Here is a 23,340-nt window from a genome sequence, read left to right as displayed (position 1 = left end):
CCAATTGTGAATAACTCATCCCTTACCTCTAAGCGGGCTCACGTGTCTTCAGCCAACAATAGCAGCATCTCTAGCGGTTCCCTGAGATTCCTCCAATTTTTTTCCCTCTAACTGTTCCGATAGAATTTCCAAACGTCAAAGAGATAGAGAAGGGATTGAAGCCTCCACTTGTACTGTCATCATGCGATTTATTTTTCTCCTTCCAAAAATATTATCTCGAAAATCCCAACGGTGAAAGCGTGTTAAACTGAATTTCGAACAACATATCCACATTTCATGAAAATCCAACGGTTAACGAAACCAGTATTGTAGTTTTTCCTAGACAGCTCTGAGTTTCTGCGGGAAAGGAAAATGCTACAATGTGAGGGGTATTTCTCTTAGCTCAGACATAATATCAAAATTCCCAATGGTGAGAATGCTTGGAATTGGGTTGCAAACATTGTGCTCAAATTTCACGACGATTCAATGGTGAATGAGTCCGAAATCATCATTTTTCTAAGACAGGTTAGATGGCATGCAGGAAAAAGAGAGGGTTTTGGGAGAAGAGAGAAAAAACGAAATTGTGAGGCAGAGGAGGCTCAGGAGTCAGTCTGAAAACTGACCTATCATGTTGCTATTTATAGCTAGGGGCATTTTTGACCTATTATTTACTCTATTTATTTATTTATTTATTTATTTATTATTTTATAAAAACAAACTTTATTTTATTCTCTATCAAACAAATAAATAAAATACCTTTTTTATTTTCTCTCAAATCATTATTTTAATTAATAATTATATCTCCTTATTTATTTATTTATAAAATTTCATCATTATTTTTAAAATTCTATTTATTTATAAATAACAATTCTTTTTAATCTAGTTTACGAAAATTGGGATGTTACAGTTCTACACAAAGGACCATCATGGTTTGCATTGATATCCTTCATCACTTGCGTCATAGCTAGGTGAAGCTAGCAGCAGCCATGACTAACATACGACTTACCCTTAGGTCAAACTCGTGAGTGACATCGACGTGCCTTTTTCCATTGCACTCCGTCAATAGTGTGTCCCGTGCCGGGCCGGTGTCATGGTCATACCATATTGTGGAACACTCAGTGACTTTGTGCCCTAAGCTTTGTCGCCTTCAGCTTTGTCGTGTTCGAAGCTCTTTGGTGTCCGAAGGTAAGGTGTGCCCTGGCAATTAGCAACCTTGAATAGGCATTGTGAATTCCATCCTGCGTATATAAGTGTGGTGTTTGTTCCCCAACATAAGCATGCTACATTTCGATCCTGCATTTTTGTAGTTCTTCTCATCGAATGTTTCTTTTCCCTCAATATATTGTTATGTTTTCTTTTAATTGTGTTCATATCCTTCTTTCTCTTCTTTTTGCTGTAGAAAACAAGAGTATGCTTTGAAGGGTCATCGGCATTTGTAATTGTAGATCCTGAATGGCAGTGAGGTATGAGTTTAACTTATATCTACGTACTTAAGTGGAAACAACTTGATTTGCTGATTGTTTTGCTTAAAACCGGGTTGTGAAGTGTATCTTGTTAGCAATATAATTGTCTTGGTAATTTGTTGTTAGTTTCAACTTAAATATTGTCAATATGTTCTCAATTTCCTTGTTCTTGGCATCCAGCATGGTAATCCACACAAATTAGTATACTGGAACTAGACAGGTGATTTTAGCATATATGTATGTAGCATTCAAAATGCCTACCTCAAAAACCTAGATAGTAAAAATATATTTCTTCTTCTATATGGTATCTACAGTGTAGGGTTTTTTTCCCTAGATCTCTCTACCATAGCAAGCTTCTTTTTCTTAGTTGAACAATACCTATGCCACTATGAGCCATTTTCCCTTTGCCATTGAGATGCTATTATATGTACTCTTGGATACATAAAATATGCACTAGGATGAGGAGAACAATATGAAGATGAAGGCAATTCCAAAATCACTTGTTACCCGAATGTTGACTGGGCAGGGATCATTAGATAGATGATCCACTTCTGGATATTGTCTTCTTATAGGAGGAAATTTGATTTCATGGAGGAGCAAGAAGCAAAAATAGTTGCCAGATGTAGTGTGTAAGTTGAATATCATGCTATGGTAGCAACTGTGTGTGAGCTTATATGGCTTAGGGAACTGCTCCAATAGCTAAATTTAAGAGACATTTAGGATATGGAAATATGTGAGACTGTGACAATCAAGCTGCACTTCACATGGCATCAAATCTATTCTTCCATGAATGAATGAAATACATAGAGATAGATTGTTACTTTGTCAGAGAGAAGGTCCTTTTTGGGAAAATCACAAATGATTTTATCAACTGCAGTGATCTATTGACTGACATGTTCACTATGTCCTTTAGAGGCTTGTGTTGGCTACATTTATAATAAGCTAGGCTTATATGACATATATCCTCACCTTAGATATGTTCGCTATCTTGAAAACTGTGAGGCTACTAAGACTTCTTGATCCTTTTGCCAGAAATGCATGGAATTTTCCAGGTTCCTTATTCACTGATTAATTTTGATAACTGGTGTGTTAAACTCATCACCACTGGTCCATCATTGATTCTTTCACAAAACCCCTTTGAAAACTAGAGTAGAAAATTGAGCACCCAAAGCACAAGCATCCTCTTGTTTAAGAGTTGAACCCTAGAATTTTCCAAAAATGCAAGCTTATGCAGGAACTATAACTTATTATGAATTTACATTGCATTCACTTAAGAGCTGATCTTCTTTGTTCAGAAACTTCTTCCAATAGCTTTTATACTGAGGAATTCCTAGATCAAGCCAAGGTTTCATTTTCCCATTATAGTGTAGCACCGAAGCAGTGTTAATGGGTTGAGTATCAATTGTATAATCATGGCCCAGTCCAGACACAACCCATGACTCATTGAGTGGATATATTTCATTCTCAAAGGTTAGCAAGCTTGCTCGCCATGCAATACCCTCAATAGATCCTTCCTGCATGGTAAACTACACAAGGAAATAGAAAAATCAGAAAATGTAAAAGGGACCAAAACATACAAATTTCCAAATGATTTATTTAAATAACTTGTAAAAAAAATTCAATAGAATTGTAACTTAAAATAGATATATGTTTGTTTTAAATGATATTTCATTGAACTTCAAAAGAATAAACATATTAATTCTAGGGTTAGTTTGGATAAACTTCATGATAAGCAATTGTAGAAAATAATTGAAAAATAAAGTATACTAAGGAAACAAATTCCATCAAACTTCTTGCAAAAGTTAAAATCGACCGACCTTTGCACGTCAACTTTTTTAAAACTAACTTCATCTAACTTGTTGTCTTCAATCATAAACCACTAAAAAGCTCTCCTAAGTTAGAGGCCAATCTAAATTCTAAACCAGGTAGGCCCAAATGATTAATAGTTGATTTTGGCATTTGAGTCTGTGAGTCAGGCACGTTGGAAGTTGAGCTAGGCAAAATCAGGGCAACGACAATCAGTCAGGGCAAAATAAGTTTATAAGTAAATTTTGTTAGCCCAAATAACTCATTTTATTGGTTTATTTGGTTGAACCACTGAATCCATTGAGCTTGGCCAAAATTTGACCCCCTATTGATACTAACTATATTCATCAAGATTATCTCAATACCTTTATTTCCAATTCCAAAAAATATTGTATTGCGATTATAGTGAACTTAGTTACTTACCTCTTTTATCAACTTTCTGTAAGTTTGAGTAAGACCAAGCTCTCTCCACCTCACAAGGTCAATTATGTTTAACCCTGACATCCAAGCATAGGAATTCTGACTGAAACCTTTCTCACCCAGATAACTTTTCAGTTTACCCAACTTTACCGAGCAGAACTGCACTGTTAACTTTGTGTCCCAAATTATATTCCACAAGGCAAATAAGTCTTGTTGGATAACAACATCATCCTCGAGAACCACAACTTTATTAAAATTGTTGAATAAATGAGGAAGTAAATAGTGTGACTCAGAAAAAATTGAAAGGTATTTCGTTCTAATCCGGTTCGTGGATGGATTATCACAAAATGAAATGTGGAACTCCTCAGGCAAGGATAAAAGCAATGGATTTTCCTTTTGGCTGTCCAACTCAACATTCAACACTTGAACAACACCTTCCTTATAATGATTTCTCAAGAACCAGACCTTGATTGCATAAAATTTTCTCCATCAGTCAAAACATGAAAAACCAGATTTGAACTTTCCTAAAACATTGTGCGGCAACAAGTAAATGATTATTATAGCCCCTTGACGTGCCATCATTTTCTTCTATTTTCTAAACCCTTTTTGCACCATTTTAATTACTGATTGGTCTTAATTGTCAATTAATCAGGCAGTTTTATTATTTGGGCTCATTTAGCTAATTTGATGTTTTTAATCTAATTTCAGGAATTAATGAAACATTGGGCTTAATCCGGATTTTGGTTATGGACTTGAAGAGGGCAAATAAAGTAGCGCTGTTAGTGCTTAGCTCTACTGAGTTTTAAAAGATTGGCTAAGATTTTGTTAAAACATAAGCACTTAGACAATGAAGGAAAGCTGGAGTTGCTGCACATGATGTCCAACGTTATGTCAAAGAATAAGATCGGGCTGCACAATGCACAAGGCAAGATGAAATGTCAAATGAAGAATTGTAGCTGCAGGATTCACGATGTCGGATACAATGTCCAGGACATCCTGCCCGAGAATACTGGAGTTGCTGTACAATGCAAGATAAAAGTCAAGTAGTGAAGCTGCAGGATCCACGATGTCGGATACGATGTCCTGACATCCGGCCCGATAATACTGGACATATAATTCTGTTATATCTTTAACAGATTATTGTGCAGTTAGCAAGAGATAAGAAGATCTATCTTTAGGAACGAATTAAAAGATAATTAAAGTTCGAATTTCAAAGTAGAAGAGTTCGTTCAGGGATTAAAGATTAAAGATAAAAACTAAAAGATCAAACTGCATCTTTTAGATCTTTAAGTGCAGATTTTCAGGAAGAATGATAGATCTCATCCAGCACAAGTAGTTGCAGCCCAGAAACGCACACTGCTATATAAACATGAAGGCTGCACGAGTTCTGTACCAAGTCCGAGATTGAAGAGTTATTTTGTGAGTTTTGGGACTTGAGTCTTTTGTGAGCCACCTTGATGTCACCCTAGCATCAAGTGTTGGACCTGAGTGTGTAGAGTTGATCTCTTGTGTGTAGAGTTGATCTCTTGTGTGTAGAGTTGATCTCTTGTGTGTAGAGTTGATCTCTAGTGTGTAGAGTTGATCTCTATTGTTCAGAGAGCAATCTCTGGTGTGTCTTTGATTTGTTTGTAAACACGGGAGTGTGATTGAGAGGGAGTGAGCGGGGTTTCTCATATCTAAGAGTGGCTCTTAGGTAGAGGTCGCACGGGTAGTGGTTAGGTGAGAAGGTTGTAAACAGTGGCTGTTAGACCTTGAACTAACACTATTTTAGTGGATTTCCTCCCTGGCTTGGTAGCCCCCAGATGTAGGTGAGGTTGCACCGAACTGGGTTAACAATTCTCTTGTGTTATTTACTTGTTTAATCTGTCAAACACAATCTGCATGTTCTGAAGCGTGATGTCGTGACATCCGGTACGACATCTGTCCCCAGTATCAGAATTTCAATTGGTATCAGAGCAGGCACTCGAAATCACTGAGTGAGATCTAGGGAGATAAATTCTGATGAACATGGAGAAAGAAGGAGGACCAGTGAACAGACCACCAATTCTTGATGGAACCAACTATGAATACTGGAAAGCAAGAATGGTGGCCTTCCTCAAATCACTGGATAGCCGAACCTGGAAAGCTGTCATCAAAGGCTGGGAACATCCCAAGATGCTGGACACAGAAGGAAAGCCCACTGATGGATTGAAGCCAGAAGAAGACTGGACTAAAGAAGAAGACGAATTGGCACTTGGAAACTCCAAAGCTTTGAATGCTCTATTCAATGGAATTGACAAGAATATCTTCAGACTAATCAACACATGCACAGTGGCCAAAGATGCATGGGAGATCCTGAAAAACACTCATGAAGGAACCTCCAAAGTGAAGATGTCCAGATTGCAACTCTTGGCTACAAAATTCGAAAATCTGAAGATGAAGGAGGAAGAATGTATTCATGACTTCCACATGAACATTCTTGAAATTGCCAATGCTTGCACTGCCTTGGGAGAGAGAATGACAGATGAAAAGCTGGTGAGAAAGATCCTCAGATCCTTGCCTAAGAGATTTGACATGAAAGTCACTGCAATAGAGGAGGCCCAAGACATTTGCAACATGAGAGTAGATGAACTCATTGGTTCCCTTCAAACCTTTGAGCTAGGACTCTCGGATAGGGCTGAAAAGAAGAGCAAGAACTTGGCGTTCGTGTCCAATGATGAAGGAGAAGAAGATGAGTATGACCTGGATACTGATGAAGGTCTGACTAACGCAGTTGTGCTCCTTGGAAAACAGTTCAACAAAGTGATGAACAGAATGGACAGGAGGCGGAAACCACATGTCCAGAACATCCCTTTCGACATCAGGAAAGGCAGTAAATACCAGAAAAGGTCAGATGAAAAGCCCAGTCACAGCAAAGGAATTCAATGCCATGGGTGTGAAGGCTATGGACACATCATAGCTGAATGTCCCACTCATCTCAAGAAGCAGAGGAAAGGACTTTCTGTATGTCAATCTGATACAGAGAGTGAACAAGAAAGTGATTCTGACAGAGATGTGAATGCACTCACTGGGAGATTTGAATCTGCTGAAGATTCAAGTGATACAGACAGTGAAATCACTTTTGATGAGCTCGCTGCATCCTATAGAGAACTATGCATCAAAAGTGAGAAGATTCTTCAGCAAGAAGCACAACTGAAGAAGGTCATTGCACATCTGGAGGCTGAGAAGGAGGGACATGAAGAGGAGATCTCTGAGCTTAAAGGAGAAGTTGGTTTTCTGAACTCTAAACTGGAAAACATGACAAAATCAATAAAGATGCTGAATAAAGGCTCAGATACGCTTGATGAGGTGCTACAGCTTGGAAAGAATGTTGGAAACCAGAGAGGACTTGGATTTAATCCTAAGTCTGCTGGCAGAACAACCATGACAGAATTTGTTCCTGCCAAAAACAGCACTGGAGCCACGATGTCACAACATCGGTCTCGACATCATGGAATGCAGCAGAAAAGGAGCAAAAGAAAGAAGTGGAGGTGTCACTACTGTGGCAGGTATGGTCACATAAAGCCCTTTTGCTATCATTTACATGGCCATCCACATCATGGAACTCAAGGGAGCAGCAGTGGAAGGAAGATGATGTGGGTTCCAAAACACAGGACTGTTAGTCTTGTTGTTCATACTTCACTTAGAGCATCAGCTAAAGAAGATTGGTACCTAGATAGCGGCTGTTCCAGACACATGACAGGAGTCAAAGAATTCCTGGTGAACATTGAACCTTGCTCCACTAGCTATGTGACATTTGGAGATGGTTCTAAAGGAAAGATCACTGGAATGGGAAAGCTAGTCCATGATGGACTTCCTAGTCTGGACAAAGTACTGCTGGTGAAGGGACTGACTGCAAACTTGATCAGCATCAGTCAGCTGTGTGATGAAGGATTCAATGTAAACTTCACAAAGTCAGAATGCTTGGTGACAAATGAGAAGAGTGAAGTTCTAATGAAGGGCAGCAGATCAAAGGACAACTGTTACCTATGGACACCTCAAGAAACCAGTTACTCCTCCACATGTCTATCCTCCAAAGAAGATGAAGTCAGAATATGGCATCAAAGATTTGGACATCTGCACTTAAGAGGCATGAAGAAAATCATTGACAAAGGTGCTGTTAGAGGCATTCCCAATCTGAAAATAGAAGAAGGCAGAATTTGTGGTGAATGTCAGATTGGAAAGCAAGTCAAGATGTCCCACCAGAAGCTTCAACATCAGACCACTTCCAGGGTGCTGGAACTACTTCACATGGACTTGATGGGGCCTATGCAAGTTGAAAGCCTTGGAGGAAAGAGGTATGCCTATGTTGTTGTGGATGATTTCTCCAGATTTACCTGGGTCAACTTTATCAGAGAAAAATCAGACACCTTTGAAGTATTCAAGGAGTTGAGTCTAAGACTTCAAAGAGAAAAAGACTGTGTCATCAAGAGAATCAGGAGTGACCATGGCAGAGAGTTTGAAAACAGCAGGTTTACTGAATTCTGCACATCTGAAGGCATCACTCATGAGTTCTCTACAGCCATTACACCACAACAGAATGGCATAGTTGAGAGGAAAAACAGGACTTTGCAAGAGGCTGCTAGGGTCATGCTTCATGCCAAAGAACTTCCCTATAATCTTTGGGCTGAAGCCATGAACACAGCATGCTACATCCACAACAGAGTCACACTGAGAAGAGGGACTCCAACCACACTGTATGAAATCTGGAAAGGGAGGAAGCCAACTGTCAAGCACTTCCACATCTTTGGAAGTCCATGTTACATTTTGGCAGATAGAGAGCAAAGGAGAAAGATGGATCCCAAGAGTGATGCAGGAATATTCCTGGGATACTCTACAAACAGCAGAGCATATAGAGTATTCAATTCCAGAACCAGAACTGTGATGGAATCCATCAATGTGGTTGTTGATGATCTAACTCCAGCAAGAAAGAAGGATGTCGAAGAAGATGTCAGAACATCGGGAGACAATGTAGCAGATACAGCTAAAAGTGCAGAAAATACAGAAAACTCTGATTCTGCTACAGATGAATCAAACATCAACCAACCTGACAAGCGACCTTCCATTAGAATCCAGAAGATGCACCCCAAGGAGCTGATTATAGGAGATCCAAACAGAGGAGTCACTACAAGATCAAGGGAGATTGAGATTGTCTCCAACTCATGTTTTGTCTCCAAAATTGAGCCCAAGAATATAAAAGAGGCACTGGCTGATGAGTTCTGGATCAATGCTATGCAAGAAGAATTGGAGCAATTCAAAAGGAATGAAGTCTGGGAGCTAGTTCCGAGACCCGAGGGAACTAATGTGATTGGCACCAAGTGGATCTTCAAGAACAAAACCAATGAAGAAGGTGTTATAACCAGAAACAAGGCCAGACTTGTTGCTCAAGGCTACACTCAGATTGAAGGTGTAGACTTTGATGAAACGTTCGCTCCTGTTGCTAGACTTGAATCCATCAGATTGTTACTTGGTGTAGCTTGCATCCTCAAATTCAAGCTGTACCAGATGGATGTGAAGAGCGCGTTTCTGAATGGATACCTGAATGAAGAAGCCTATGTGGAGCAGCCAAAGGGATTTGTAGATCCAACTCATCCAGATCATGTATACAGGCTCAAGAAGGCTCTCTATGGATTGAAGCAAGCTCCAAGAGCTTGGTATGAAAGGCTAACAGAGTTCCTTACTCAGCAAGGATATAGGAAGGGAGGAATTGACAAGACTCTCTTTGTCAAACAAGATGCTGAAAACTTGATGATAGCACAGATATATGTTGATGACATTGTGTTTGGAGGGATGTCGAATGAGATGCTTCGACATTTTGTCCAACAGATGCAATCTGAATTTGAGATGAGTCTTGTTGGAGAGCTGACTTACTTTCTGGGACTCCAAGTGAAACAGATGGAAGACTCCATATTCCTCTCACAAAGCAAGTATGCAAAGAACATTGTCAAGAAGTTTGGGATGGAGAATGCCAGCCATAAAAGAACACCTGCACCTACGCACTTGAAGCTGTCAAAAGATGAAGCTGGCACCAGTGTTGATCAAAGTCTGTACAGAAGCATGATTGGGAGCTTACTATATTTAACAGCTAGCAGACCCGACATCACCTATGCAGTAGGTGTTTGTGCAAGATATCAAGCCAATCCTAAGATAAGTCACTTGACTCAAGTAAAGAGAATTCTGAAATATGTAAATGGCACCAGTGACTATGGGATTATGTACTGTCATTGTTCAGATTCAATGCTGGTTGGGTATTGTGATGCTGATTGGGCTGGAAGTGCAGATGACAGAAAAAGCACTTCTGGTGGATGTTTCTATTTGGGAACCAATCTTATTTCATGGTTCAGCAAGAAGCAGAACTGTGTGTCCCTATCTACTGCAGAAGCAGAGTATATTGCAGCAGGAAGCAGTTGTTCACAACTGGTTTGGATGAAGCAGATGCTCAAGGAGTACAATGTCGAACAAGATGTCATGACATTATACTGTGACAACTTAAGTGCTATTAATATTTCAAAAAATCCTGTGCAACACAACAGAACCAAGCACATTGACATCAGACATCACTATATCAGAGAGCTTGTTGATGATAAAGTTATCACACTGGAGCATGCTGACACTGAGGAACAAATAGCAGATATTTTCACAAAGGCATTGGATGCAAATCAGTTTGAAAAACTGAGGGGCAAGCTGGGCATTTGCCTGCTAGAGGAATTATAGCAGCTACTGCTATCTGAACGTGCTCAAACGTCTCACTTAACATTAATAGCACGTTCACTACTAAACCAAAGCAAATTCGACCGTTGCTTCACACGCCCCTCTACATTCCTCATTCAAACTTATATTTTCGTGGTAATCTCGTTTTCAGCATTCCCTAACAGCTCTCTGAGATTTACGAAATCATTCCAAACACTCTGCTTTTCCATGGCTACCTCACCAAAAGAAACTTCAGCTCCTGGTTCACCCTCTGCACCATCAAACCAGGAACGACCTGAATTCAATATCCAGCCCATACAGATGATTCCTGGTCAAGCCCCTGTTCCTGAAAAACTGGTTCCCAAACGACAACAGGGAGTAAAGATTTCTGAAAACCCTAGCATTGCAACAAGTCCTAGGGAAGTTGACCCGGAGATGGATAAGAAGATCCGCAGTATTGTGAGTAGCATTTTGAAAGACGCCTCTGTTCCTGATGCTGGTGAAGATGTTCCAACATCCTCCACCCCGAATGTTTCTGTGCCTGATGTTGATAAAGATGTTCCAACATCCTCCGCTCCAAATGCTGAAGCCCTCCCTTCACCCAGTGAAGAGGAATCAACAGAAGAAGAGGATCAAGCCTCAGAGGAGACCCCTGCACCACGGGCACCAGAACCTGCTCCAGGTGACCTCATTGACCTTGAAGAAGTAGAATCTGATGAGGAACCCATTGCCAACAGGTTGGCACCTGGCATTGCAGAAAGGTTACAAAGCAGAAAAGGGAAAACCCCCATTAAGAGGTCAGGACGAATCAAGACTATGGCACAGAAGAAGAGCACTCCAATCACTCCTACCACATCTAGAAGGAGCAAAGTTGCAATCCCCTCCAAGAAGAGGAAAGAAATTTCCTCATCTGATTCTGATGATGATGTCGAACTAGATGTCTCGACATCAAAGAGGGCCAAGAAATCTGGGAGAAAGGTGCCTGGAAATGTTCCTGATGCACCACTGGACAACATCTCTTTCCACTCCATTGGCAATGTTGAAAAGTGGAAATATGTGTATCAACGCAGACTTGCGGTTGAAAGAGAACTGGGAAGAGATGCCTTGGATTGCAAGGAGATAATGGACCTCATCAAGGCTGCTGGACTACTGAAAACAGTCACCAAGTTGGGAGACTGCTATGAGAGTCTAGTCAAGGAATTCATTGTCAACATTCCCTCTGACATAACAAACAGAAAGAGTGATGAGTATCAAAGAGTGTTTGTCAGAGGAAAATGTGTTAGATTCTCCCCTGCTGTGATCAACAAATACCTGGACAGACCAACAGATGGAGTGGTAGATATTACTGTCTCTGAGCATCAAATTGCCAAGGAAATCACTGCCAAACAAGTCCAGCATTGGCCAAAGAAAGGGAAGCTGTCTGCAGGGAAGCTAAGTGTGAAATATGCAATCCTGCACAGGATTGGAGCTGCAAACTGGGTACCCACCAATCATACTTCCACTGTTGCCACAGGTTTGGGTAAATTTCTGTATGCTGTTGGAACCAAGTCCAAATTTAATTTTGGAAACTATATATTTGATCAAACTGTTAAGCATTCAGAATCCTTTGCTGTCAAATTACCCATTGCCTTCCCAACTGTATTGTGTGGCATTATGTTGAGTCAACATCCCAATATTTTAAACTACACTGACTCTGTGATGAAGAGAGAATCTCCTCTATCCCTGCATTACAAATTGTTTGAGGGGACACATGTCCCAGACATTGTCTCGACATCAGGGAAAGCTGCTGCTTCAGGTGCTGTGTCCAAGGATGCTCTGATTGCTGAACTCAAGGACACATGCAAGGTGCTGGAAGCAACCATCAAAGCCACCACAGAGAAGAAGATGGAGCTGGAACGGCTGGTCAAAAGGCTTTCAGAAAGTGGCATTGATGATGGAGAAGCAGCCGAGGAAGAAGAAGAAGCTGCTGAGGAAGAGGAAGATGCAGCAGAGGATACTGAATCAGATGATGATTCCGAAGCCACCCCATGATCATCAGACCTTTATATTTTTTTTGCTTTTTACTAGCTATAGGGGCATGTCCCTTTGAACAATTGATTACTATGGGTCTGTAATATTTGCACCTTAAGTTCATGCATCCTACTTTTGTCAAATTCTGTCTAAAAAGGGGGAGTAATAGTAGTATTATGCTTGCTATTATGCATGATTTTGAGCAGTAGGATACTATGTATGCAATAGTCGTATTATGCATGATTGATACGATGTATGGCAGTAGGATACGATGTATGCATGATTCATGATTTTGAGGGGGAGTTGTATGTATATGACTTTGAGGGGGAGACTGCTGCTGCTGATGATGACTGATGTAAGCTACTAGTAACTGATAGAAGATGCTGCAGTAAGAGCATGAAGACAGGGGGAGCTGAAAGCTGATGTCACGAGAGATGTCTTGACATCCTGGAAAAGACTAGTAGCTGATAGAAGATGCTGCAGTAAGCATGGAGACAGGGGGAGCTGGAGCAGAAAGCTGATGTCACGTGAGATGTCTTGACATCCTGGAAACGACTTGCAACTTGTCTAAACTACAGATTCCGCTGTGCTTGATTACTCTGATAATGAAAGTTGCTGATCCCACTTGCATAACTGCTCGTACCTGCTCAGGAAGTGTCTAAGTATGTTTTAGACAAAATTTGCCAAAGGGGGAGATTGTTAGTGCTTAGCTCTACTGAGTTTTAAAAGATTGGCTAAGATTTTGTTAAAACATAAGCACTTAGACAATGAAGGAAAGCTGGAGTTGCTGCACATGATGTCCAACGTTATGTCAAAGAATAAGATCGGGCTGCACAATGCACAAGGCAAGATGAAATGTCAAATGAAGAATTGTAGCTGCAGGATTCACGATGTCGGATACAATGTCCAGGACATCCTGCCCGAGAATACTGGAGTTGCTGTACAATGCAAGATAAAAGTCAAGTAGTGAAGCTGCAGGATCCACGATGTCGGATACGATGTCCTGACATCCGGCCCGATAATACTGGACATATAATTCTGTTATATCTTTAACAGATTATTGTGCAGTTAGCAAGAGATAAGAAGATCTATCTTTAGGAACGAATTAAAAGATAATTAAAGTTCGAATTTCAAAGTAGAAGAGTTCGTTCAGGGATTAAAGATTAAAGATAAAAACTAAAAGATCAAACTGCATCTTTTAGATCTTTAAGTGCAGATTTTCAGGAAGAATGATAGATCTCATCCAGCACAAGTAGTTGCAGCCCAGAAACGCACACTGCTATATAAACATGAAGGCTGCACGAGTTCTGTACCAAGTCCGAGATTGAAGAGTTATTTTGTGAGTTTTGGGACTTGAGTCTTTTGTGAGCCACCTTGATGTCACCCTAGCATCAAGTGTTGGACCTGAGTGTGTAGAGTTGATCTCTTGTGTGTAGAGTTGATCTCTTGTGTGTAGAGTTGATCTCTTGTGTGTAGAGTTGATCTCTAGTGTGTAGAGTTGATCTCTATTGTTCAGAGAGCAATCTCTGGTGTGTCTTTGATTTGTTTGTAAACACGGGAGTGTGATTGAGAGGGAGTGAGCGGGGTTTCTCATATCTAAGAGTGGCTCTTAGGTAGAGGTCGCACGGGTAGTGGTTAGGTGAGAAGGTTGTAAACAGTGGCTGTTAGACCTTGAACTAACACTATTTTAGTGGATTTCCTCCCTGGCTTGGTAGCCCCCAGATGTAGGTGAGGTTGCACCGAACTGGGTTAACAATTCTCTTGTGTTATTTACTTGTTTAATCTGTCAAACACAATCTGCATGTTCTGAAGCGTGATGTCGTGACATCCGGTACGACATCTGTCCCCAGTATCAGAATTTCAAGCGCTTACCTTAGTTAATTTCTAATTAGGAAATTTCGCAATTTTATTTCATGTTGTTCAGTGTTTATTTCGTTTTAGGCCAGAGTATTGTAATAGGGCCCAGTGACTTTGAGTGACTCTTTTTAAATAGCAGCCTTGGGATTCGTGCAAGGCATTCTGTTATGCTATTTTCATTATTCAGAGCTTTGGTTTTAGGTTTTCACGTTTTTCTGTTCCCTTGTTACGGTTTTCGTTCTTAATGCAAATTTCCGTTTTCTGCTTCTAATTACGAGTTCATTCTTACTTCTTCTTCTACTTTCATTTACGTTTCTGTCTCATTTACGTTTCTGTTCATTTACGTTTCTGTTCATTTATGTTTCTGCTTCATGTTTCATTTGCGTTTTCTGTTTGAATCCATGGAAGGCTAGACTTTCTGGTGTTGTTTCCTTTTGAGGACGAAGCCCAACTCTCTTTGAGGTTTCGCTTGTAATGTGGTTTCCTGGCAGTTTTCCCTTCACCAGTTATCCCAATTTCGTGAATATTAATCAGTGCACGCTTCGTGTTCGATTAATTGCCTCTGAGCCTAACTTGCGTTCATGCTTAATGGATGAAGGGCTAACTGGTGTATGTGGTGCCTAATCACGTATTGAAAACCCTAAGTTGATTTTCGCTTAGTAAATTGAAATAGGGTTGGATTAAGTGGTTGACTGTTAGGGACGAATTCTCCATAACCCAGGATAAGAGAATGGCTTCTAAATCAGAGGAAACAACCCATTTTTAATATTAGTAGTTTTGTATTCCAGTTTACTTGTTCTGCTCTTTAATTACCAAACAACCAAACCCCCCCCCCCCAATCGTTACTGTTACTGCAAGTATATTATGAATATTTGGCTTGTCACTGCTCGTTGGGAAACGACCTAGGATCACTTCCTAGTTACTGCATTTTCATGTTTATTTGATTCGGGTACGACCTCGATCACCCCTAAAACTCAACCTCTATCAAATTAGTAGTGCATGACTAGAAGCATAACATACTTTAGCATGAAATACAGTTCAATTGATAACTACTGAAGCTGCAAGCACATTATTAGAGAAAATAACATAATGGTGCAATGAAGAATCAATAAACTTTTCTTCGTCCGCCTTTTCGTCATTATGCGAGGATTTATTCTACAATTAGTTTCAGTGGCAGGCAGTGATGACTCTTTTGGCATTGTTTGAACATTAAGTTTATACAAGAATGCACTATGTACATGTTTCAAGCTGAAGTTGGCTTCATCCTCAGTCAAATCAAATATTTGTCTCAATTTGTTGTCCACATTGTCACAACCCACAAGGATTGATTTTACTCTGCTTATTGTATTTTCCATCTTCTTTGAATAACTTTCAGCCCTGTAAAATAATATTGACTACCATGTAAAATTACTTGCAAACTTATAGCATTTTGAAGGAGGAAAAAAAAAGGAGAAACATGTGCAATCAATCCTTGTCAACAGACATAGTAAAGCCAATCACATGCTTACACCTAAGAGCTTTGCATTTGGAGAGTTGGTTCATGAAATGATATTAGAACCTACTTCCTCAAGTGGTGACAAGGCCGGTGGTGAAGCAATTCCTATGCTTTTGAGATTTCCTCGTCTTTCTGATCCTTGGGGTGGCTATGATATGATTGGATTTAGAGATATTCTCTTTCTTGGTTTGCTTGTTTCCTTTGCTCGTAGGTATTGAATTCCTTATTTTGTCAAAAAAAAAACTTGAATAAATGGAAGATTTTATAAACTTCTTTGAAGATAACACTTGTTTTCAATATTTCCTTTGTGTGTTTTTCTTCTTCTTTTTAATGTACACTTGAGAAGATCCATTGTTATGGTTTTTGATTGTCTCATATTCGACAAAGGTAATAAGAAGGGGGTCGCAAGTAGATATTTTCTTTGGTTGGTAATTGGCTATGGTTTTGGTAAGTTGTTGTGTAATACTACTATGTTTAAATGTATTATTATTATTGTTGTTCTATAAGGTCTTGAATGAGGACACTTTTATGTTTCAGGCCTCTTCTTCACATATCTGAAACTATATATGATGAACGGTCATGGACAACCTGCATTGTTGTACCTGGTTCCATGTACACTAGGTAAGGTAACTAGTTTTATGCTTTAGATCAGGTGAGGTGTGCATTTATATAGCTTGTCAGATATCCAATTATGGACAGGAGTATGGACAACCTGCATTGTTGTACCTGGTTCCATGACTATGGTATTGGGATGCAAAAGAGGTGAGCTAAAGTACCTTTGGAGCTATGATGCAGACTTCTCCTCCTCGTCTTTATCCAAAGAGCCTTCTCAAGTTTAGATGGCCTCTGAAGTAATATACATACATTGGTTAGGACTTAGGAGAGATTCCAGGTGTACAGACAAAGACAATTATTTCCTCTATTGTATTTTTGTGATCAACCAACCAATGATAAGAGAATTAATGTTCTTTCTATTGCTGCTGCAACATAGTTATTGCAAAAAGAGCATAGTTTTTGGGTGGGCATGTGCAAGCAGGATGTTATCAATTCACTATCACCTCTTAATATTCTATTCTTTGTATAATTTTAATTTCATTTTTTTTATTGATGGACTGGTATAAAACCTGTAAAATTAATATTTGCAGTTTGCAAGGACTCTGAACATTTGATCCATCACCATTTTCTTAGCAGTGAGGTGAGGTCAGGTCACTACAATGGCTTCTGCTTGTGTGATCCTGAAAGTTAATACCCATTTAGCAAACTCTGAGAAAGGCTTTCTTGGAGAAAGAATAAAAGGTGGCTTCAACAACAGTGTCTTGGTCATGAATCAGTTGGTTATACGTTCTACAAGCCACAAGAGGGTGAAACATGGTGTTGTTGTGCTGTTCTCACATCAAACAATGCTAAAGAATCATTGGTAAGCTGAACTTGATTTTGGGATCCACCTTCTACTTGTTGGTCTTTTACTTTATGTGGTTGCATTTGTTTTTTCATTTGGTGTGGTTACCTTGCAAGTGCCTTCCATTCTGAGAAGAGATGATCCAAAAAATGTTGTTTCCATCATATTGGGAGGAGGACCTGGGACACAACTCTTTCCTCTCACCAAATGTGCTGCTACACCTACCGTTAGTGAATCATGGTTTTTGTCTGAAATCTGAATCCTAAGTTGTTTTGGTTGTGATGATGTGGCATGCAATGTGTTTCAGGTTCCTGTGGATAAGCAATACTGTGGGCTATGGCATGTGGTGAAATTTTGCGTATTTTAACTCATTACAATCGCCCGATATATAAAATGGAAAGGCAATACTGTGAACCACAAGGAAGTAGTGGCAACAGTCATGCAACGACTAATGATTCTGTAGATAGGGAGTCTGGCCATAATTCTTTGATGTAGCAGGAGAAGAAACCTATAAGACCCTTGTCCCCTTGGATTACTGATATATTACGAGCTGCACCTTTAGGCATTACAACAGACTATTTTCGGTGGTGAGTATTTTTCATTATGCCTACAAAGTCATGTATGGTTTTGCTTCTTTCGATTTAGATAGATGATATTAGTAATGCTATGTACGTTTTAATTCTGCTTGCAACTTCTAGGGAATTTCATGGGGAAGCTATTTCTGTTAAAGGTTTACCTTCGCTTAAACCCAATTATATCTATTGACTCATAAATTATAAGTTTTGGAAACCAAAGTGTAGAGAGATAGTTGGAGATAGAGAATCGTAAAGAGAGAACGACATATGAGTAAATTGTAGTTGAGCCAAGCCCATATACATACTAAAACCTTTTTTTCTAAATGACTATAACATAAAGTAAACCACCACTTGCGTTTTTGTTAAGTTATGAACCTCAGTTTATTGGTGTTTCAAAGGATTAACCTAGAATAGAACAGAGTGTAGCATAACCAAGCTCAGGGCTCATCAATATCATTTTTTTTTGTCAATAGCATGCATTGGAGCAATATTCATTATGTGATTTTAGTCTGTAATTCTTATGGTTTGATTCTCTTGTAATTGTAGTATAAAATGTTTGATTATATCAATATGGTTGAATCAAATGGTTTAGTTATCTTGTTTTCTCTTGGGGTCCAAGTAAACTTTTGCTTAAGTTGATGAAAATTGTCATGCATTAACAGGTGTAGTGGTGTTATGGGTAAATATGCTACAGGAGAACTCAAGCCACCTACTATTGGTACGTTCTCCAAGGAGTTACTATTGCTAACATTACCAAACAATTTTTGTTCATTCAGAGCTTTACTCACTCCGTTGCACGTCTCAATCTGAGTCTTCACTTCATCGTTTTTGTGATTCTCTCTCTCAATAATGGCAGCACGCTTTCAATTTGCAGTTGTAAGTTCTTCATTTTTATCTCATTTTGTCTCTCTGCCTCTCTCTCTCACTCACTCTTTAAGCACTTAGTAATCTGTAATAATATTTTGTTCTTGCTTTTGAGGCCGCTGTTCTTTCTACACATGCACATTATTAGAATTTTGGGACCATTTTGTTCTTTATCAAATTTGTTTTTCTCTGTGATGCCATTGTTGTATTGTACTATTCCTTGTGCTACATCTGAAGCTGCATGTGAAGCCAAACTCTCTCATTTCATTTCCATCCCATGCTTAAATTGGAAGCTGGAACCTAGTTTATGCCCTGCTTCATTTGGTTGCTAAGACCCTTTTCAGAAATAAAAAGCACTTGCAAGTTCCATTCTTTCACTTTTATCATCAGGTTTTAGTATGTATTTGTTGTTGTGATATGCTACTGATTCTGCTATATAAGCTCCTCATTTCTGATTCTGCTTCATGTATTCGTGGCCAATAGGATATTTGCACTAAAATTAACAATCCTTTTGGGTTTTTTTTTTTTTTTACTTATGGGAAATGTTTGGAAGATTTTGTAAAATTGAGGGGGAGCAAAATGATTCGGGTTGAAAGTGCTCTTGTCATTTTCAGTTATCATATCTCATATAAGTTTGTTATAAATTTCTTTTTGCTATAATTTGACAACTTGGTATTTTGAATGTTAGTTTCACTTCCAACCTTTTTCCCTTCAAGTAGAGAGAGCGAGTGAGATTATGTTCACTGATTACTAAGATTGATAGGTGAAGTTAAATTAAATACATATATAGTTCATTGTTCAACATGTATCAATATGTAAGGTTTTTGTTTTTCCCATTAAAAATAGTGCATTCATCAAATCTAAAGGTATCATTAATTGGATTTTCCTTTATCAATTTATCTTATAAAAATACATTATTTAACTTTTAAAATGAGTGAATGACTTGGTTGTCTTCAGAAAAGGAACGAAAGGAAAAATCTTAGCTTAACACCTAGTTTTCTATTCTCATTAACTGAAGATGTGAATTGTTCACTACTAGGAAATAAGGTTTTTACATCGGTTATTTAAGACTTTCAACATCGGTTTACTAACCAATGTTGAAAATACCGATGTTAAAAGTAATATCGTTAACATCCGTTTTTCAAAACCGATGTTAACTAATAAATACAACATCGGTTATTTAAATAGTCGATGTTATATGATAAGAATTTTGAAAAAAAGTTATAAATTTAAATATCAACATCAGTTATTTAAATAACCGATGTTGATATGTAAATTTGGGTGGAAGTGTTTATGTAGTCCATCTGCATAATTGAGTAGTTCAAATAAGAAATCATGGACATTGAAATTGATTATTCACTCTAATAGACTGACCGTCACAATTGATATGAATAAGTTGACTAACAGACTTATGGCATGTCAATGGTTCCTACTAGACACCAAAAACTTATGAAGATCTTAAATTGAAATGATTTTTGTTAAATATAAGAAATAAAAGAAAAGAAAAGAAAACTTATATAAAGATTAAAACAATGGCTTGCCGCAAACCTCTAGTATAAACTGCATTCAAGTTATAAATGTCATAGAATTCATTGAGTAATCCCTCATGCATCATGCAATCTACCCTCTGCTCTACATATATGTCCAGTACAGGGAGAAATGCATCCACACATATAAAACAACAATCACATCTTAAGTTATCAACTTGACCCCACTTCTGCCCTACCACAAGCAAGACCAATATTATTTAAAATGGAAAAAAGAATCAACAGACATACTGCAATAAAACATGAATTAAATATCCTTCTTCCATTATTAATCCACTTGATGCCCACAACAATTTTCCACCAACAGAATAAAATGGAAATAGTGAGGAAGCTTGATTAGTGAATTGTGAAGCAATCACTTATAAGGCAATAACTTGAGGTATATCAAAGTATATATTTATGGACAAAGGGAAAAGAGACTATTGAATTTCCAATTGATCAATGAGTGCTAAAGAAGAAAACAAACCTCTACTGCCTTTCCTTGAAAAATATTGCTAGGAAGAACACTAGTGCCATTGTACAAATTAATATATTGATTTATCTGAAACCCAAAAAACACGTGTAGACATGTCATCCCCAGTTAGGCATTCCATATAATTTTAGATGTTTAGAAATGAATTGAAAGTCCATATTGCTTCTAAATTCTAATATACGTACAACACGTAAGAACTATAAAATCACAAGACTTACAATAATAGACATATTTATACATGCTTTATACTATTATATGAAATTAACTTAAATACACTGATAGTGTAAAGATTTTTTATACACTGATAGAAATTTAAATAAATAAAATGAAGAACATAATGAGATACAAAGAATACATGAAGCATGATTCAAAATCCCAACCTGGATATAGTAATTAGTGCCCCTAACTATAACAGGCAAGTGATTACGAGCCAATATATCATTATCCTTGGACACAAAAAAACTCTCATAGTTTTATTATCCTTGGACTAATTTAGGCCGGTATTTAATATTTAAAAGATATTTTTATACTTATTTTTAGAAAAAAAAATAGAAAATTGTGTTACGTTATTTTATTATATTTACAGTTTCTTTATCATTAGAGATAATGTTTAAACCTGTTATATTATAGCCCGTAAGTGGACCGGGTAGGCTGGTTTACCTCTAGTTCCAATTGATATATAGTATGTCATACTATAATATAATACATAGCAGAAATAGTTTCAGACGACACATTTGCCCAATCGAGGCTAAGGATTCTTTTCTCCCATCCACAATAGGGAAAGTAGTGTTGAATACACAGTAAACGCAAGCAAAACAAACAAGCACGAGTAAAAGCTAAACATGAGAAGTTTAAGGAGTAGGGAAGCGGAAAGACCTGAATTTCCCTGCGAATCTCAGAGAAATCATGGAATTTCCGGTCGGGGAGGTGGAGGAACACGCCGTACTCGTCATTATAGTCGAGGTTGGGCTTGCGCTTGGTCTAGACGAGCTGGAGGACGAGGGGGCGGCGTGTGCAGATGTCGTTGCCGCGGGGGAGGAAGTCACGACCAACGAAGGCTTCGAGGACGCTGGACTTGCCGCTGCTCCGGCTGCCGACGACGGTGACTTGGGGGAGGTCGATGGTGGATTGGCTTTCGACATGGGCAAAGATGTCTTGAAGGCAGTTCACAAGGGAGATCACGCGGGCAAAGATGTCTTGAACCTAGCTAGGGTTTTAATTTGAAAGAAATGGGGGACAGACTTACTCACTCACGCACACGTTGTTGTATTGTGTATGCCTAACTTTGAGGTTAAACATTTAAACTTAATTACCTTCGAGAATCCTTGGCCTAGCCTTAAAAAATAATAATTTCACAATACATATGGAGTTTCATCTTCTCCGTCATTCATGCACTTGCATAAAAATTTAGTTTTTTTATTAAGTAAATCTAATTTGAAACTGAATTTTATATTTTTAAAATTTAAATTATTATGTAATTAGTTTTTATCTCTCAACAATGTTTTTTTTTTAAATTATAAAATCAATAGTATTTTTTTAAGAAATCTTATCTCAATACATTTTATCAAATTTAGTTATTATATAATCAGTTTTTATCTCCTATTTTTTTAAAATTATAAAATTAATGATAATTTTACCTTTTTTGCGTTATATTTCATTAACTTTCTAATTATTCGATAATCAATTTTCTTTTTTTGACTTTGTTAATGATAATTTTACCTTTTATGCATTATATTTCATTAACTTTCTAATTATTAGATAATCAATTTTCTTTTTTTGCCTTAAAGAATATTAGTATGATGATAGCCATGTGACATATGCACAACTAATTTTTTAATAGTCTTATAATACCTGTTTCTTAAAATATTAAAATTTAATTTATAATACAATAGTAACACATACAATAAAAAATAATTTATATTAATAAATTGCGGATAGATTAATGGAAAATAAAATTTTCTAATTATATATCATTAGAAGATCATACCTCTCCTCTCAAAAAGAAAGAAAAAAAGATCATATCTCAAAGATTAGTCAATTAAGAAAAATAATCTAAAAAGGAAATTGAGTTCATTTTTTCTTAAGTGAACGGAAAGCTTAAAAATTGAGTAACCCGTATACTTTTTAATTCCACAATAAATAATAATCAGTGTAAAATACAGTTTTTTTAATCTTCTACTCATTCTCCAATTAGTAAAAATAAAACAAAACATTCTCCATGACTGTAATTTTTTTTAGAGAAATCAAATTATAACTGAACTTAAAATACTATCAAATCAATTCATATCTCATATAAAAAGTTTGAGGAGATGTGAGACTTAAAAATCTAATATATCAATTATTAATTATCTTTACTCAAAATTCATCACTATTTAAATATAATCTTTTTTCTTTGTTTCTTCTTTCCTAAATAATTTTTTTATTAAATTTATTAATAAAAAATTCACATAATTAAAAAAATAGGTTAAAAATAATAAAAAAATGACAAATGTAATAAAAATAAATTACATGTCGATTATAATTAACTCAAATTTAAAGACTTAAAACATAATTTTCGTGTCTCATGAAAATATTTTTATTTTTGTTCTAAAAAAATTTGCTTAAAAATAATTATAATATCATTTTTTAAAATCCTACATATATACGGCATAACTATAATTATTAAATTATTTAAATGAAACCACTGTAACATATATTTTTAATAAATCAAAGTAATATATACAAATATTTTAATTTACTTTAAAT

At 37.4% G+C, this 23,340-nt stretch overlaps 1 long non-coding RNA gene across 1 annotated transcript; it reads right to left on the bottom strand.

The window, feature by feature from the left end:
• Positions 1 to 786: 786 nt before the first annotated feature.
• LOC106796352 (uncharacterized) lies at positions 787 to 21,865 on the bottom strand. The gene is made up of 3 exons (XR_001385310.2): positions 21,472 to 21,865; positions 20,590 to 20,664; positions 787 to 2,968 (listed from the first exon to the last, which is right to left on the bottom strand). It is a non-coding gene; the product is annotated as an uncharacterized lncRNA (long non-coding RNA).
• Between the last annotated feature and the right edge of the window lie 1,475 nt (positions 21,866 to 23,340).

The sequence above is a fragment of the Glycine max genome, chromosome 16 (genome assembly GCF_000004515.6).
Source record: "Glycine max cultivar Williams 82 chromosome 16, Glycine_max_v4.0, whole genome shotgun sequence".
In the NCBI taxonomy this organism is placed as follows: Eukaryota; Viridiplantae; Streptophyta; class Magnoliopsida; order Fabales; family Fabaceae; genus Glycine; species Glycine max.
The sequence above is the reverse complement of the archived record's forward strand: the minus strand, read 5'-3'. Positions and strand labels throughout refer to the sequence as shown.